The following is a 19,986-nucleotide window of genomic DNA, read 5'->3' on the forward strand; positions in this document are numbered from 1 at the left end:
TGGCTTTTATTAGTAACAAAATATTTTAGTATTACTTAACATTTTAAAGCAAACTAAGCAACAAGTTTGAAAATAAATATTTACTATTTTTAAATTTACTCTTAAATTTAAACAAATTGAATTATATTTCAGTCTGCTATAGACATAAATTCAAAGTTCTTTAGAAATCCTTATACTTAGAAATCCCTATAATAAAAAAGGGTTCCGAAAAATCCCTCCATTTGTTAAAGCAGGTCATGTTACAAGCTTCCAGCTAGCAAACCCCTCAAAAGAGCGTACTTCTTGTACGTGTTAAATTACAATTTCAAGTGCTTGAAGGAAAGTGCGTTGCTGTCGCCCACGCAGCTACATACCTGTGTCTTCTACTGCTGCCCAGTTGGACAGGTGGGCATGTGGAGAGCTGGGTGGTCAGGTGAATTGGTGTAGGTGAACGTGTGCGGCTTTTGTAACAAGTAACGGAAGTGTTAAGTCAGCTGTAATTGTTTTCTTTCATATTTTTCCAGTTGCCGCTGTCGAGGGCGACAATTTAGTTTGCCCAACGGCGCTGGGGGAATCAGAGTAACCATAAATTATACTCCACATTGCAATGGGGGTGCCCGGTCTACCTGGTCTCTGCATGAAAGGCATACATAAACAAAATTGTTAAATAATAGCGACATTTAGCGGAAGTGTAGTGCCTGCCGCATTCTGGAAACTTCAGCACGCGCGACAAACGACGATCGCGGGGTCCTTATTATTTCGCTCGATTCACTCCCCCGAGTTTCCATTTCGTCAAATTATAGAGGTGCTAGAAGCGAGCTCAGCTCACCCCAGTTTTTCGTGTACTTAAATGTCTTAATCGCTGTTGGGTTTAACTTCTATTTGACTTTCCAGCAGGGAAATGGGAAGGGAGGTGGTAAGGTTAATGATTTGTTGACCATTTCGAGGGCTGGGAGGTGCAATTTGGTGCTCTGCTTTTTGGCATTGAACGTGCCACTAACTGATATTAAGTATGCGCCATGTGTGCCACTGTCTTGGCCTGGAAACGGATACAGATTGATAAACACGTACGTGAATGGCAGTAATTTAATATTGTGAGTATGTTTTTATGTGCTTACACACTCAGTGCAAGGAATTCATTTTATTTTTAAAATAATTAATTTTTAATATTATAAATGTGTTCATTATTCAATTTAATTTTTATACCCTTGTAGAGGGTATTATAATTTCAGTCAGATGTTTGCAACGCAGTGAAGGAGACGTTTCCGACCACATAAAGTATATATATTCTTGATCAGCACCAATAGCCGAGTCTATCTAGCTATGTCCGTCTGTCCGTCTGTCCGTCTGTCCGTTTCTATGCGAACTAGTCTCTCAGTTTTAAAGCTATCGCGATGAAACTTTCCCGAAAGTCTTCTTTCTATTGCAGGTAGTACATATGTCGGAGCCAGCCGGATCGGACCACTATATCTTAAGGCTCCCATAGGAATATTCAAACATATCTAAGAAAATTCATTGTTACTTTGTAGGAAGTAGGCGTTTTAATTCTTGACTACTTAAAAACAAAATTCAAAAATAGAAACGATGAATCTGGAATCCCTGGACCTGCAACGAGTGAGTATTACTTTATCTGCAAGGGTATATAAGCTTCGGCTGGCCGAAGGTAGCTTCCTTTCTTGTTTTTTTTTAAATAAAATGGTTTAAATACAATTTAAAATCAACTTTTTGTTGATTAAAACTAAATTAATTACTTACTTTTCAAAATAAGTAATATGTTTTATTATATTAACATGACAATTGTAAAGGTTTAAATTTGCTAACTTCTAAAAGTATTTAGTCTTATCATTACGTGACCTCAATTTTCACCCAAAATGAAACCCCCAACTTACTCATTTGTAACAAACGTGTACCTACCCAAAAACTTTCGACACATATGGCCAAGCGGACAATGATCGAGTTTTTATTAAAACTCGAGCACACATGCCGGAAAAACTCCCTATCCCTTCCTGCAGTCCGAAAAGCAAAGCCATCTGCGTCAACCAATGACTGGGAATTAGTTTATTCCACTGTCCGAAGAGACAGGAAAGGAAAGGAAGCCAAAAGAGCATGTTAAAGAAGGCCGGGCACATGGCCTAATGCCAAATAACCAAATCAAAACTAATCAAGCAGAAGTTACTGCAACTGCCGCACAGCAGGTGGCATCCGATTTTCCAGGGGTTTCGATGGGGATTCCGGATTGTGGATTCTGGATTGTGGATGGGTGTTCTGGCCACAGTGAAAATGGTTTTAAATTGCTGCCTGATTGTCTTTCAAGTTGGCCCACACTTGTGGCGCTTTTGCTCCTTTTCTCCTCGACTGTGACTGAAATTTAATCAAGCGTTGAAATTTTTGCACGTACGTATTTCTATTTCTATTTCTATCATATTCAATGGCCGCTCCAATTTCTGGCTTTTGGTCACATGTGCGACTCTCAGTCCGTTGTGGTCACAGTGGGTTCCGTTCTCCTCATCCAGCTTCTCGCCCTGATTTCGGACCACTTGTGTGAATAGTCCAGAAACGAGCTCTGCGTTCGTTCTGGGGCAACAGTTGCCAAAGACTGTGACCTTCTTGGCCCCCACTCCTCTAATTTATATACTTTTTTTTAGATGGTTGATGGTAGCTGGCCTGGCCGCTTCATTAAGCTTTTTTTGTTGCCTGGCAGCAAGCTGTGACGGATTCGAGGAGTTGAAGTTTGTTTTTGTGCGCGGTCCTTGTGTAGGGAATCCCTTCAAGGGAAGTTAGTCATGCGATAATTGGCGGGCAAGGTTGTTTCACGTAAACATAACTTATTTATATAAAAAGAGGTATAGGTAGTAAATTATAAAGTATTTTTTTTTGTAATTTATCAAGTTTAAAAAATAATTTTTAACTTATTTATATATTTATTAAATATAAATAATAATATAAAAATTGATACAAAGATCTTAAATCTATATATATTTTTCCGAAATAGGGTTGCTTTTAATTTTCCCATTTTCAATTTAGTTATTATTTTGTTGAAGCTTAAAAGTTTGAAAAAAAGAAAGAAACTGATATTTTAAAATAAGAAACTACATAAGCTAGGCTTAACCATATTGCTAAATTTTCTAAAATGTTAAAATTTATTTTTTTTTAACTTAATAGAATGTTCTTTCTTAATAGTCCGTATACTTTGAAACGAAATCACATTAACGCTTTAATAAATATTTATTGTTGTGTAATACCACAATCTGTTTCTTTTCCGTTGCAATTCCTTTTATTTATCATCGAAGTAGCAACATCTTGACTTGGTTTTAATATCAATTTGACACAGTTATTGGCCGTCACGTGCTGTTCATTTTTCCGTGCAATTTGATTGCACGACTCCCTTATAGAACCCCATTCCCACCATCACCATCCCCACCACCACACAATATGTTGCAATTTCTGTTAATTTCGTTATTGAGACACGTTCGCACGAACTGCGGGCGGGCACAGCTTTTCGCTCGAATTCCCTCTGCGGTGCCGGAGATGAACTGCAGCTGTCCGCCGGACGCAGAGGAATTTTGCAGTGGAGATCGAGTTGCCGTCCCCAATTCCGTTCCCGTTCCCGTTCCCCAAATCCAAACTCGAGTCCAACCCAGTTCATTCCGGACTGATTGATGCCGGAGGAGCGGAGTTTATCCACTGGGCGATTGGCAAAAGAAGCCACAGCAAAAGCTTGCGGTGTGTGCATATAATTTGATATCCCGGCTAGCTAAAAGTGGCCAAGAAAGAAATCCTTGAGCGTAGAGCTAAGCCAACCCGGCCAATTTCCCCTGGCCAGAGGCCACAACAAAGAACTTTGGCTGTGGAGCAATTTATGAGTGTGTTTAAGCAGCAAAATCAACTGGCTCTTTGGCAATTAATATGGCATTTTTGTGGACCGAGCCAAGTTCATTTGAGTGTGAAATACTTGAAGAGCATTGCATAACCTCTGTGGTTGTGGGGCCGTATTTTTGAATTCTAACTAAATATATAGTTTTATTTACTAAATTGTATTTGATTACGTTTTAGGCACACATTCAAATACATATGGATTTTTTCCAACTCCCCCAACTGTTTTCAATCAATTTCCCCACTGACTTTTAATTGACAATTAAAACACTTTCGGCTGTGCGACTAGCATAACATTTTCTTTGATGATGTAACACGGCAAAATAAACAAAAGCTGCACTTTTTGTGCATTTTGTGCCAGCTGTGTGTGCGCTCAGTCAATAAATATGCAATTAATGTGCAAAAATCAACATAATCAAATTACGACCGTTTGATTGGTTAAATTGAATTTATAATGATGGCCGAACCGTTTTCGCTGTTGGATAATCAGTTTAGCATTGTAATGCCAGAAAGTATCTGTGGCTCAATTCAAATTGTTCGCTAAACCAGAAACACGTATAAAAACACGGCGAAAACGAACGAAAAACCAACGAAAATGTATGCAAATAAGTAAAACATTTATATGCATTAACACTTTAATCTGTGACAGGGCTGATTTTATACGCTCAATTGAATTAAAGATATTTGCTGAAAACAATTTTCAGCAAAAAAGCAATTGCAATATTTATGTAATGAATGTCCCCATTCCCACGCAATCCAATTCGAATTTATTGCACTTAACTTGTGCAAAATGTTAACATTTAATCAAATCAAAACAAGCTAACAAACCTGGCAAAGGCAGCAAAAAATGCAATAAATATTTGATTGGTTTTTACGTATGAAAAAAATGCGAAAAATGCAAATAAAAGTAAATAAAAACATATGCATATAATTAGTAGCATGCTAAAATTTGATTTGACCAGCAGAATTTAACGAGGAAATGGAAACGAAATGGAATTAAAATCAATTTTGCACTGAGTGAAATAACTGAAAAATATATAGTGAAATAATTACCAAATTTAAAAGATTTACTAATTGAGACATTTTTCACTAGCATTTATTCTAGTATAAATTTCATGTTTAAAGCTTTTTTAAAAATTTTACTAATTACAACTCTCCATTTAAGACAACTGTGTAGTTCAGTGCAACATAAAAAAATAAATATTTAACTACAAATGCTATATCTAATAAATTACTTGTCTATTTTGGTTAACTTCGTTCAGCAGAATTTTCTGCAAATAAATTGGTTAACTAGGAATTTCGTCCCAGCCGCAGGACGACAAACGAAGGTAAATTCCAAGATGGCAAAGACAAGTAAATCAAATTAGATTGGAATGTTCCGGTGCGGCAGCCTGGGACAAAATACTTTTCCACTATCCAAACCAGTGGGCCCAAGGTCCGGCCAGCCGCATTCCTGCGGTTATAGCCGGTCCAAAAGTGTCCTTGCCGGGCAAATATCCAAATTAATATAATACAAATATTCACAGTGCCGGGCGTAAGTTAACCGACGGTAGCAGTTGATTAGTCTGCCATGACAATGCCAAGGATTTTTCACATTCCATGTGCAAATTGATTCAATTATTGGCATTTAATTAAATGCAAATAGTCGTCGCCCACCTGTTCCCTTCGGTTTTGCCCCCTCCTGCGGTCGCCAGTTTAAAGAACTTCATTAAAATGCCAGCCCACGACGAAGCAGAGCTCGAAACCAAAACCAAATATTTCGTTCATTTCATTTTGTCAAATTTAAATGCCCCTTGACAAAAGCTTCGTACCGGCTCACCCCCATACGAAATGAATCCCGAATAGATCCACACTGGGAGAAACCATATTGCCGCCCTTGATATGAAAGGAAAGTTAGTGTTTTAAGTTAAACTATTGGTGGTCTTTAGAATCACTTTGAAAGGTAAAAAATATGTGTCTAAAAGTATGCAATGAATAAAGGATAGTCGTCTTCCTGTATGAATTCATATTATTTTTGGATTAAAAATATATTGTTGCATACTTTTAGACACCTATATTCTACTTATATTTAAACTAAAATTTTAGGATTTTAGGATTTATAAAAATATTATGAACATTTTTTAAACCAAGAAAAATAAATGTAATAAATAATTTTGATATTTTTACAAGCCAAGAAAAATAGGTTAGGAAATATTTCGCGTTATTATTAAATTTAAATACATTTTTCTCTAAGTTTTCTCGTTATCCCCTGAACCTCCCTGCGCATTGAAGCTATGTAATTGTTGTCCGTCTGGAGCAGCCCTGCAGTTATTTGCATTCAAATCGCAATTTTTGTCTCATTAGAAAGTATGCGACGGGTGTGGGGCAGCGGGGAAGGGAAGGTTGGAGGAGCCAGAAGAAAGAGCTTGGCCATCACATTCTTGGCCCTCGAACATTCAGACATTGTCAGCCATTGGCCAACGACGCTTAAGTGTCCCAAAGTTGTGCCGGCCACAGAGCTAAATGAATGCCAACAAGTCGAGTCTGTTGAGAAAAAGGGGATGGGGGCGTTGCGATGTTGGTATGCCATGGGGGTAGACATTGGCGGTTGGAGGGTGGGGGTGGTGCTGTGGAGCAGAGGGTGACAAGCCAGTCGTTATCGCCCCAGGGCTTTAGTTTAATTTCACTTCAATTTTCATTGTACAATTTTCGCATTTTTCGATATGTTTCCAAGGATTTCTGGAGCGGTTCGGGGCGGGGTTTGGTTGGCTCGCCGGGCTAAGGGTTGCTGCTGCTTTGCAAACTGATATTGCCTTTTAAGTAAATCAATATCAAATGCCTGGGATTTAAGTTTGCCAAGTCACAGTGAAAGGCAACAGACAATTTTGGTTGTACTTAAGAGGAAAATTTTATACTCTAGCAATGACTTTAGTAATTTAAATTATCATCGAATAATAGAAATATAAATTTAATCCAGAAAACTTTAAAGTGACCGATGTAATAATTTATAATTATAAAAATAATGGATTTTTCTAAATTCCTATAGGTCTTTATAATCTTACTTCTAAATATAAAACAATTCTACAAAAATTTTTACATTTTATTAACATTAACATTATTACATTTTATTATATCCTGTTGCTAATCAAACAATATCCGTTTAAGATTGCATATACCCTTTGAACAAATTATAAAATGGAGCACCTAAAAACGACTGTTGCCGCTGGCTTCATCAAGCAAATTTTGCGATGATGAATGAAAAAATATTCCTTCAATTTCTTTGGCTTTCGTGTTTTTTTTTGTTTTCTCTTCACTTTATTTTCGTGGGAGTATATTTTATGTGAGCGTTTTTAATTTTGCAAAGTGAAAAGCAAATTTGTCACATTTTCTCTCTTTTCACATTCTGTTATTGGATTGAGCCGCATTTGATGAGGCTGCGGCTGCCGAGGGGCGGGGGGCGAGACCCGAAGAGTGGGCTCAAGTCGTGGCGGGGTTAATGTTAATGCTAATAAATTATACGACAGCCTTCAAATTGAAATCCAGCGACGACAACTCAAACGAATTTAATTGAAAAACTGTTTTTCGCCGCTCGTCGCGTTTTGCATATAAATCAGTGTGAGCCGAGGGGCGGCGCCCGCTGCATCATCAGTTCATCTAAGGGGGGATGGTAAGTGAATGGGTGGTTGGGTTTGGCCTGCCATGCCATCCAATGCCATCCTATAACATACCATCGCATCCAATCCAATCCGATCCAAATCCCGATGTCCAGGGCAGAATCGCGGCGAGTTAGGCGCTCCCAGCTCGAAAGCTTACATGTTCTGCATTTGGGCAAACAAACGCGACTCGCACAGGTCACTGCGTATTCAGAACAAACTGTGCAGTATACTGAGAAAAATAAAGGGTATATTTGTGATATTTTTTTTATATAATTTCTAATGCACAGTTGCCTTCTATATTTCCATAAAATATTCTTCTTTCACATTTTAATTTCCTGGGATAAGTTTTTTTTTTTCAATTAGGTCTTTTTTCGGAAATAATATTATATTTAACTTTGCATTTTTTAAAATTTAATTAAACGCCTATTATTTGCTTAAATCGGTGCTATAAAGTATGGATAGAATTTAAAGTTTTAAGTTATACTAATTTTTTTTAGTGCACTTTCGTTGGTGCTTTAGTGTACGCGGCGGCGTGTGTGTGAAGCGGCTGCCACGCCTCGTTCGTGTAAAGTTGCTGGGCTCTTTCAATTAGCAATTTGTCAGCTGAATCCAGCGCTCAGGCCATGCAAATTATTCTCTAAAAATATATATGTTTGTATATACATGGGGCTATGCAAAAATCCCCACTAGCAGCAATGCGTCCATACAAATCTGTTGTAATTCAATTATAAACTAGAAAAACGGAAATAAAAATATATAGGCGCACATATAAACATTTCCATAAACCAAATGTCCTCGTGCCTGTAACTGGAATTTATTTTAATTTTTGTTTTTTTTAGTTGAGTTATTGCTGCAGATGCATGAACAAGTCAAATATGCAGGGATTTAATTAAAAAATCTCCACAAAGCTGCGATTTTTTAATTTAGTGCAGCTTTTGCCAGGATGTTGTTAGATGGCGAGAGCTGCTATAAATGGGTATGACTGCAGAGTTTAGTCAATTTTTGTTTATAAACTTCTCTGGATTTCTAGAGTATGTTTTTCTGACGGCTTTGATGGGTATTGACGTGGATATTTAAATGTGTCGCATTTTATATAAATTCTAAGGGTATTAGGCGTTTATAGAAACAATTTTACATAAATCTAGTTGGTGATGAAGAAAAGCTTTCGAATTTATAATTGTGTTTATTATGTTATGAAGATTATAAATAAGCAACATTATTTGAAATGATGCATTAAATCGAGATAGCTGCCTAATTCAATTTACCAACGACTGAGCTCTGTTTTAGCACTACCCCCGGCACGCCAACATAATTGCACTATTCATCCATTCTTAAAGCCCCGAGGCGTACATATTTAATTTCCTTGGCGTTTGGCAAGTTTGATGTTGTTCTATGACTTCTTCTCGCTGCATTTTACTTTATTTTTATGCCAATTTGTGGCACATTAGCTGCCTGACTTATTTATAACTTTTAGTTGGCACTGGCAATAGCTGAAATGCCGCTGGGCTGGCAATAAAGCATATATGTATGTATGGAACTTCATTGCTGCGTAGGCTTAAGTGGGCGTATCTGGCGGGAGGGGGCGTGGCGCCCACCTGCCACTAGTAGTCAAACAATATAGCGACGGAAGTAGCAAATAAAATTCAAATTTGTGCCAAAGAGTTTCGCGGCAAGAGAATTCTCTATTTTCCGCCGTTCCCATGAGTTGATTTCAAAACGCTAATGTGTTCCGTATGCGTGTGTGTGTAGGTGTGAGTGCATTTTCATCTGTGCGTTTGTGTGTGCGTGCGTGGAAAAGCGCTTTATGGGACTTCAACGTGTGTTGGCGGTAATAAATTTCTCTCCATCTCTCTTTCTCTCTCTGTGCCATTTTCGCCTTCCATTTTGCATTTATTTCTCCGTATATTGTATGCCATATGTGTGTGTGCCTGCCATGTTGGAGTGCAATATTATTATGCTAATTATCTTTTTGATATTTCTATTGAAATTACAATGCATCTGCTGAGACTTAGGCTGCCTACTGCATATAAAATTTATAAATTAAATTGTAAAGTTGTGGAACTAAAATTCCGACAAAATTTTAGAAATAATTTCCAAAATACTGGTAAATGTTTATAATTCTTAATTGAATGCTTAAAAATGTTCTCTTTAGCTTCAGAAAATTAAATTTTAATTTAAGTATTCCATATTAGGAAAAAAGGGGTGGTTAAAATGGGTGCCCTAGCCTGTGAGCAATATGATTTTAAAGTAAATAAATTTACGATGAGAATTTCAGCAACATTTGTGCATTATTTACACATGTGAGTCTGTACACATTCACTATCATTCTGAGTAATTTAAAACATTATTGGAATTTTGGCCATAGGACATCATCGACGGCAATGGAAACGAATTAAATGGGACCCAAAATCCAAAATCAGTTGGGACGTTTGCAGCTGAAAGCGGGGCAGACTTTAATGGCACGAACGCAGCTGCTTATTAACAATAATTTCCCCAAATGTGCGGTTACGTTTAAGCCAACAAACGCCAAAAACGCCGGGCAGTAATAAAGCTCACTCGCGTATCTCTGTGTGGGTATTTACAATTATTAACGTGTATGACACACACACACACAAACAGGCACACGATGTTTGGATCCAGGGAAGGATGAACAAACATGAAGTGGCGGGCCAATACAACATGGCTTACACATATTCCCTCGGATGCGAATGTGGCAACAAACAAGGCCGACAAATGTGTGGATGGGCGTTGGTAATAAGGCAATGTGTGGGGTCCACATGAATAATGATAAATGGGTGTGTGTGAGTGTGCGGGGGTGTTCCGAATCTCCTGCTGTTGCTTTGGGCCTTTTGTTGGGCAATTAAATTAAACTTAACACTGCCCGTGGTCCAAACTGTAGCCAGAAGATATCAGGAAGAGCAGCAGCTGGTCAAGGGCGGGGGGCGGTGGGCGGGGGGCGGGGGGTGTGGCACTGACCATCAGCAGTTACCGCAGCTAATTATAAGTATAGACTGGCTTAACGACGCTCCAGAGACCGCATGGCTCAATTACATTTCAATAATAAATATTGGATCGAAACGTTTTCATTTTTTTATTGCACATCCCCGCTTTATAATAATTACTGTGGGGGGCTTGGATATCGAAAATATATCTCAATTGGCTCATTGTTAAGGTGTTTAAAAGTATGCAGTGAAAATGAGAGTCAAACGAACATTGTTGCATACTTTTAGGAATCCTAAAAAGTGATTTTGAAACCATAGCGATTTCTAGACTATATTACTTTGATAAACCTGCAGTTAAAACAAATTTTACAGCAATTCACATTTTATTTGGCCAACAATGAAGGGGCCTCCAATTAGAACTAAATGCAGAAGCACTAAAAAAAAGTGTACTAAACTCAAAGCTTAAACTGTAGTAGTGGGCATTAGTGCTAACTTATTTGGGGAATGAGTGCGGCCGCTTTATGTTAGGCAATAAAAGAGCACTCGACGGCGGTAGCTTTCGGCCTGTTTTACGATCGGAACCGAGGTATGCTAAGCAGCAGATCGTTAAGGAGCCATCGGTAGGTGCACTTTGTTGGAATAGTCCATTGCACATGCACGGGGCCAAGGAGAACTTTACGGTTTTTGGCATGGAACACGGGCCTCGTAATAATCATAAGTAATCTAAATTCACAGTTATGTATTGTCTGCCACCCTGGCCACAAAAACAACACCAACTATACCTACGTACCACAACTTTTTCCCTTCCGTCTGAGTGCAATTGTAAAGTGCATGGTTTTATAGCATACTTTTTTGGACCCGTCTTCGTGCCTGGCTTGTTTTTTGGTTATTTGCCATTTTTACTTCTGGCCAGAAACACACAAAAGTGTAATTTACATTTATGCTGATGATAATGATAATTGCCATTGTTGATTCTTCGCAAGCCCCTACCTTCCAGTCTGCCAGCTTGCCACGGACTTTTTGTTGTTGCCTTCTTGTTTTTAATTAATTAATTTCAATTTTATTATGTAGCTATTTTTGGCCATTATTATTTCATTGCCATTCAGCCGCAACGTTTTTTAAACCTCCGATTTTCGTGTGCGTGTGTGTGTTTCAGTCGGCATATGTGTTTGTTTTTCCGGTTTCCGTTGTTGTCCTTATTTTATTTTTATAAAATTGATATGCGTAAAATTTGCTGCATCAACTGCATCAAGATTGATTTAATTGGAGATTTCTGATTTGGTAACTGCCGAATGTCCTGTCACAATGAAATTTCATTCAGTCTATTTCACCGACTGACTAACAAGGCAAAAGGGTATCTGATGGTCGATTTGATGTTGCATATTATTCTCGCATCACTGAGAAAATATTTTCAATTTTTCATGAATCCTGATTTGCCATAGAATTTCTCTTTACGCATTATTCTTAATTATAATACATGCGAGCACAAACACAAAGCACGTCAGTGGAGTTTTCTGGCTGAAAAAGTATCATAAATTATGCAGTTTGTTTTGACAGCTTTAATATGATTTAAGCGGACAAGAATTCTGAAAGCTCTTGCAGGCTCGCTCACCTTTAAGTGACATTTATTATTTAGCAAAGTGCAGTTTGAAAACAAGTTGCAGGCAAAATAAATTGGAGCGCATTAAATTAAGTTGCTCAAAAGAAGTCGAAAATAAATAGTTGGCAATTTGTCAGGCAGGGAAATGAATTATGCATTTATTTTAGAGTAAAGCACAAGGCTCAAGAGCGGCTCAAAGGAGCCGAAAAAGGAGGCGTGCAGGATCTAACCATCAGACCCAAGTTAAACAAGCAAATTAACATTTTAAACACACTGCCAAAACGAATCCATGCTGCACACAATTCCGTGTTCATTTACTGCGACCGCCGCCGCCTTTGCTCTTCAGCTTTTGTGAGCTCTTGTTTGAGTTTGTTTTGTATTTGCCACTGCAACTGTTTCAGTATCTGCATCTGTATTTGCCACTGCATTTGTATCTGCATCTAAGCCCTGTCTGCGTTCCTATATGCTTAGTATTTGTTTACCCTTGCCAGTCAAAGGGCTCGTTAAAGGCAGGCGGCTAAAATATTTGCTTAGTTTTAACGTTAATGGAAATTTAATGCAGTTCTATAAATCTTTGCCTGCCAGTTAGTGCAGGTCTATAAATTCGCAGGTGAACACAAATTAGGGCAATGACTTTCGAAGTTAGCTACAAAAAGTTTATTTGGTAAATATTACATTTAATTGTTATGGAATTCAATGAGCATTTCATACTAATTTGTAGTTCTATAAAATTCTACAGTTGGAAGACTTTATTTGGTAATTATTCTTAAATATTTCTATATTTTCGGCTTTAATATACCAACTTTCAAGCAATTGCAGATGAAATTAAAAGTTAACTTGGCAAATATTGAGTTTTCAGATTCCGCATACGCAATGTGGTACCTTGAGACCCTTTCCATTAAGCCGCTGCCGCTTTTGCCGCTGCTTGTTTCTACCAACATAATTAAAATTGCGGTTGAATTATATATTGCACCTGTGGCGGTGGACCGCAGCTATGTATGTTTGTATGTACAATGTCCTCTGAGCTCGGCAAACGATGCGCACATTGCCGGTGTGAAGTCCTGCGGTTTGTCCACGGCACTTTAAAACCTCCACTAGAAAGGTTGGGGGAAAAAGGGGAAAAACAACAAGTTAAAGTTGTCTGCCAGCTTCTTTTTTGGGCGTATAAATTTTAAGTGCAACACATTAACGGGAGCTGCAAGTTGCAACCCGCAGCGCAGGGGCAGAAAGGCAAATGCATCTAGCGCCCAGCTGCCACAGCTCTTAGTGGCACTTGCAACATATGGACGTCGTGTTATAATTGCCACAGCCTCAGAGGAAAAAGGTAGTGGCGAAGGTGGTGGAAAAGGTGGCGGCATAGGTGGTTTGGGGAAGAGTCGTCGTGCAAAACTTCAACCCAAATGACTTTCCATAAAGCAACTGAGCTTGCCCTCTTTTTCAGGCTTTCGCCTTAAAGTTGCGACCTTATTTGACTCGCTCAGAACTGAGCAAGTTCAGGCCACGCCCACTGCACTGAACAATTGTCGCGTTTACTATACCCTTTATAAAGGTTACATCTTATAGCTAGTACAACTAGCCTTATATGTTTTAAATTTGAGTACCGAAAAATACGAATTAAATGTTTGAAGGCACTTTATTTTAAAATATTTAAGTAAAACAATGTAAAAACAAGAGAGAACGCTATAGTCGGGTTGGTGTCCCGACTATCTAATACCCGTCACTCAGCTAAAGGGAGTGCGAACGCTGTACTCGGGTTGGTGTCCCAACTAATAATCGTAACTCAGCTAAAGGGAGTGCGAGGGAGATAGATATATAAATTTTGATTGCGTATAACTTTTTAATGAATGGTCCGATTTGAAAAATGTCTTCTACATTTCGATAGGTATAAATATACACAACAACATTGCATTTTTACTTTTCGGAAATCTTTAAAGATGTGGGCGCAGGACCCATTTTAAACTCGATTGTGGGCGTTAAAGGGGGCGTGGCGCTCGGCTAAAATAAACTTGCGCTGCGTAGGAAGCCAAAGAATATGTGTGGGAAATCTCAACCTTCTAGCTTTTGTAGTTTCTGAGATCTCAGCGTTCATACAGACAGACAGACAGACGGACAGACGGACAGACGGACATGGCTAGATCGACTCGGCTGGTGATCCTGATCAAGAATATATATAGTTTATAGGGTCGGAAACGCTTCCTTCTACCTGTTACATACTTTTGCACGAATCTAATATACCCTTTTACTCTACGAGTAACGGGTATAATAAAGAGCTTCACATTTCTTTTAAAACATCATAATTTTTTATAAATTTATAGAATTTTAAAATTAATATTAAATCAATTTGAAACAAATTTTTGTTGTATGTTATATTCCATTTCTAAATCTAAAAAAGCTTTAAATAATTTGAAAGGGCATTTATCTTATAGACTTTTCGCAAGGCGACCTTCCTCGCCTGTGCTTCTGGCTTGCTTTCTTCTTCTTTTTTCCAGTTGTAATAATGGCAAGCCAGTCTGGACAACATAATCACGGGTTTAATGCATATAATTTTCTGCATGAACTGGCCCGAAACCACCCACCTAAACAGCCATGACCAAAGCTGTTCATAGTCATTAGTTGCTCGCTCCGCTCTCTGTTCTGTGCCGTTTGCCATGAATAATGACTTGCCACTTGATATTGTTAGCAAATAGCGAAAATTATTAATGTGCTCGATGGGGGGTGGTGGAGGGCGTGTCACTTAGGCCTTGGCTAAAGGTCAGCCAAAGCCGTCGTTTTGCGGTCGAGTTCAGTTGAATCATCCGCCTGCGGGGACAAATGCAGCTGATACGGAAGGACAATAAGGTGAAATCCAATATTCCATAGGTGAATGATTGAACTGGCTTTGTGGGCTTTATGAATTTCCAGTGAAAGCCGAGTAGCAGAATTTCCCCTTGTCAAACAGAGGTGGTCAGAACCCCCAGGGACATAAATCAACTGCAGTGATACGGGGTTGCCATAAACTTTTGACTGATTTTTTTTTGTCACTTTCAGGGCAAAAGCAAGAGAGTGTATATTACGATTCAATGGGGCCAACTGATTGTTTATAAATAAATACCATAAACAAAGAGCCGTAAAAAAGGCGGGCCAGGCCGAAATTGAAATGAATTTTAAAAAGCGATGAAAGAGAAAATCGAAATCAGAGTCATCGGCGGGCGGGTATCTATATTAAAAATGCATTATGAAAAACACGTCTGTTTGTTTCTCCGACTGATGGAATAAAAAGGCGTAAAAAATGGAGGATTATATGACCCGCACGAACGTACCAATACAGGCACTGAAAAAATTTTTATGAAAATTTTAACACAACTTTTGAATAGTTAAAACTTAAATTAAGAAGTATTTTATTTTATTTTATTTTATTGTTGTCTATTGTCTTTATTCTTTCTTTGTTTATAGATATTTCCCATGCTTCTTTTTACCAAGTTTTCGTGAGTGTATAAGCACATATGTGTAAAAATATATATGCTCAATGCAGCATTCAATTGCAACGGGAAATAAACATACATCAAGCCGACTGCACGCACCGCCGTAAACATGTCGCCTGAGCAACGATTACGGGTTCCGGGATTCGGGATCCTGCAGGTTACGGCAACGGCAGCAGCTTTTCCACGGCACGCTACCCGAAACCAGGACGACATGCCACTCATTTCAAGTGGCCAAAACCCACTGCCACCCATCGACACCCGCCACACTCACCCACTCACGCGTCACTGCATTCAACAAGCAATTGAATAACAACATTTCCATTTAACTCGTTCCTCGTATGCCGATTAAATTAAAGCTGCAACCTGTTTCACGGGTGTGGGGTGGAAAACTAAAGGGGACAAAGGAACAGCTGTTATCGTAAATTGGTCTAGTTTCGCCTAAATGCATTAATCTGTCAGCAGCTGGGAGTCTTTTGAATGAGTAGAATACCCAGAAGTCTTGACGTTTTGCATTTAAACAACAGAACACATTTACAGTTCCTCGAAAAATGAATTTAGTGAAGAGTTATTTATCACAATCAATACCTTTCCGAATTCATTCTTAATTTGTATTTAAAAACCTCGCATTTGTTAATAAATTCAGGGTTAATCAGATTAAGCACAATTAGCCACATAATTCAAATGTCATGATATGAAAAATTAAGCCGCCCTAATTAATATTAGCTTATCAAGTCACGACAAATAAATAAAAAATGTAAAGAGAAAAACCTGCAGTCACCGGGAATTCCGAGTTAAAACCCCTTTTGTTATTTCTAGTAATACATATTCAATAATGAGCCTTGACACTCGACCATTTTTTGCTGCCGATCTTCAAATATTTAATGCCTGTGCACGGAATCACACACAAAGCCAGGAGAAAAGGACGAAAAAGGTCGAATAAATCGCTTTTTGTTTGCTGGCGGCAAATAAATACATAAATATGCAGCTTACGAGTGCAACAAGCAGCGATATGCCAATTTTTTCAGCACGGATATAGAAATGTAAATACAATTTATGCATAAATGTGAGCTACGCCTCGATGCAGACACACTTTTGATTTACAATACTGTGCGCAAAAAAGGAATTCGCATTGCCATGGTAAGTTTTTTGCTGCTATTCTTTCGTTTTCAATGTCATTTGGGGCGCGAAAAAAGTTTTGGATATTTGCAGCTTACCAATTTTATTTATTTTTCAGTATTATCATTCAATTGGAAGGGATGCTTCTGGGGATTACGGCTTACGACATCAAAAGCTCCAAAGCGGGAATGAAATTATTTTTATTTCTTTCAATTTTTTTTACCTAGCTCAGCTGAACTTTCAATTGATAGTGGACATTTAGCTTTGTGATTAGTGAATTTCACTGGGTTTTTTCGAAAGTTGCGTCAGTTATTGAATGGAAAGTTTAGGCTATTTAAGACAGGGTTTTCCTTTTTATTTGTTGAAATATATTCCTCCCATTTTCTCAAATTAAATCAATCGACTGACCATTTATTTTCTAAAACCTAATAACCGTTGAGAGCTACAACTTGAAATTGATTTATTGGGTTCTTCAATTACAGAAAACAAGAGCTTGTAACCGCTTTAAGCCCACTCAGAATAAAATCATGCTTACACATGTAATTCAAAGCAAATCAAATTAATTATCTGCCACAATGCAAAGCGCACGCCGAACAGACAAATCAAATGCCCATAGAACTTGCATTATGCATGCCCATATAGACAGTAATAAAATCGAATTAAAATTACAAAACCTTTGGGTTGGGTCGGCGTTGGGCCATATCATATCAGGCATCCACTTGAAGCTCCGCCAATTGTTCATTTATATAATTAAATTCAATGAGCTGCCCAACCGAATTTCCAATTGCATAACAACAGACTGCCCATGTCCCACGTCTGCCTATGCATATATGTATGTAAATATATTTAGCAGGATTATTTACAGTTTACATTTGCCGGATTTTTATGAACCACAATTGATCGGCAAACAAATTTCGCAGAGAAATTTTATCGTTTCCGTCGCAAAGGTTGAAAAGTGCGCGTTGCGGGCGGCCAAAATATTCTAAAATTATCATTATTCAGCAAGCATTTTATAAACATAATAAAATTGCAAACGAAATTCGTTGCTCGCTGGTCTGCATTATCCTGCACCTGTTTTGTGGTCCGCGATTTAATTCCGGTGAGGGGTTAGCATTTCTGTTCTTTTCTGCCAAATTAGTTGGAAAGGTGGTGTTAGCTCGGTTCGTTGGTATCTAATTGCACCGCATATTTTGGGGTTATGGTTAAATCGAGGACCTAGGTAATGGAACCAGAAGTAATTGCATTAAAATCGAAATATATTTATACATTATTAAATTAAATTAAATTGTCAATGATTTGGTATGTAAAATGGAGAGACTGATTAAACGAAGTCAAAGAATCTCCAAAGGAGAGAAAATAATATCTTAATATCAATGTTACCAGTATTGTATGATGAAAACGATATACGAAATTTACCATGCGCATATCGATTTGATCCGGCGTGTTTTTTTGTGTGCACTTCTTAGCGCGCACAGTGGGGCGAAAAAGCCAAAAGTCTGCCTTAAATCAGCGGAGCCCTATATCGAATATCTTTTGATGGGGCATTGTTGAAGGCAATTAAATATGTAAAAAAACATCATAAGGTGAATTTTTTTAGTGCAATTTTTTTGTTGTAGAAAATTTTTAAGAAAAAAAAAATTGTTTTTTTAAGAAAAAAAATATAAATAAATTACTTATAGGGTTCTTAGTTTCCCAATATTTTTTTTTAATTTAACTTGATTTTTTAAAAAAAAAATTATTCAAATCGGTCAACTATATCTTATAGCTGCCATATAATCGCTTATTACAAAGGGGAATGTCTCGGTTCTATTTCAATATTGGTTCATATAAATTGGGATTAAGTCATTATTTATCATTTTAGCTCTATGCTTACCTTTTTTTTAATTGGTCAATGATATCTTATAGATGTCATAGAATCAATCAAGGAAATATGGCATATTTAAAAAAAAAACTTGTAGAAACCGGTATTTACTTCATATATGTATTTTTAGTAAAATAACATAATTTAAAATTTTAAACCCAAATTTGTTTATTAATTTATCATTATCTTCATCAATACCTTCACATAAGTAAAATATCTTCATGATGTTAGGGCGCGCGAATGAACCAGGGCTGACGATATTTCAAATTATGAACATTTCTTGCTAACTTAAACTGCAGTTTTCTCAGAAGAGGCACAAAAGGGCAGGCTAATTTTTTCAGAATATGTAGATAAATATCTAAACTTTTTTTTAAAAAAAGAATTAAACGGGGATCTAGGGTGTAACACTACTTTACGTCCAAGGATATCCAAAAAATCCCTTTTTTTTTGGACCACCTTTAAAAAATTAAAAAAAAATAGTAATTATGTATCTAAAATTTTTTATTTTTTTTAAATATTTTAAGAATTGGTTGCTCTTAAAATTTCAATCGTTACATATACAACTTAGGCCCTTGGGCGCTTTCAGAAAAATTTCAAAGATGTGTAAAAATACCTTTATTTCTTATTGGCTAAAATTATATTTCGAAAAATCCACTTTATAAATCTGTAGTGGGAGAACCATTCAACACAGATCACTCTTTCCTTTTGATGTGTATAGAGAATTCAATTGTTTTTAAAGTTGCATTGCAACATTTTGGAAAATCTTAAAAAAAAAAAAAACCATTTTGGCAGGCTTTTTGTTCTAGGCGCCCCACAGTGGCGCGTAATTAAATACTTCAAATCATGTTAAGGACCAACTCTTTCTATTGATTTATGCCATGGGATTGAACTCTCTTTCTCTCGTTCCCTGTCTACCAGATTCCAATAGCTATTTGCTTTGGCAATGCATAATTCATGCGTAATTATTGGAAGCAAACAATGCGACGGGGTTCAGTGGAGTTCAGTTCGGTTATTATGACCCGTACTCCCGGGCAAAAACACATATGCAAATCGGTGTTTAGGCAATTGTGAGATAGCAGACCATTTGTGTGTCTATGTGTGTTTCGGTGGCCGCAACAAATTGACTTGCCATTAAATATTATTATCAATTCGGCACACACATTTTTGCTAATTTTCATTTAATTGCATATTAATTTTGTGTGCTGGCGTTTGGCCCAGATGTTGCTGGCATGCTTTTAGCCTATCTCTATTTTCTTTTAGCCCCTCTGTCCAACCACTATTCACTTGCCACTCGAGAGGGTCCAGTAAAACACTTTTGCTTTCAGTGCCTGGCAGGCAGCAGTTTCCGCTGCCGGTGATTAATGTGCCGCAATAATGTTCGGACCAGCTTTAAACCATGGCTAAAAGATACAAAGGCAGCAGCCAGCTAGCCAGCGAGCTCACACATGCCACAACCCGCCATTCCTGCCATTTACACGGACCTTCGAGATCCGCAGCACCTCTACCCTCTCACCTCTCG

General features: G+C 37.7%; 1 long non-coding RNA gene across 1 annotated transcript; it reads left to right on the top strand.

The window, feature by feature from the left end:
• Positions 1-562: 562 nt before the first annotated feature.
• Positions 563-16,615, top strand: LOC138913344 (uncharacterized). Its single transcript, XR_011419029.1, has 3 exons — positions 563-1,073; positions 15,462-16,244; positions 16,307-16,615. It is a non-coding gene; the product is annotated as an uncharacterized lncRNA (long non-coding RNA).
• Positions 16,616-19,986: the final 3,371 nt, after the last annotated feature.

The sequence above is a fragment of the Drosophila takahashii genome, chromosome 3R (genome assembly GCF_030179915.1).
Source record: "Drosophila takahashii strain IR98-3 E-12201 chromosome 3R, DtakHiC1v2, whole genome shotgun sequence".
Taxonomy (NCBI): domain Eukaryota; kingdom Metazoa; phylum Arthropoda; class Insecta; order Diptera; family Drosophilidae; genus Drosophila; species Drosophila takahashii.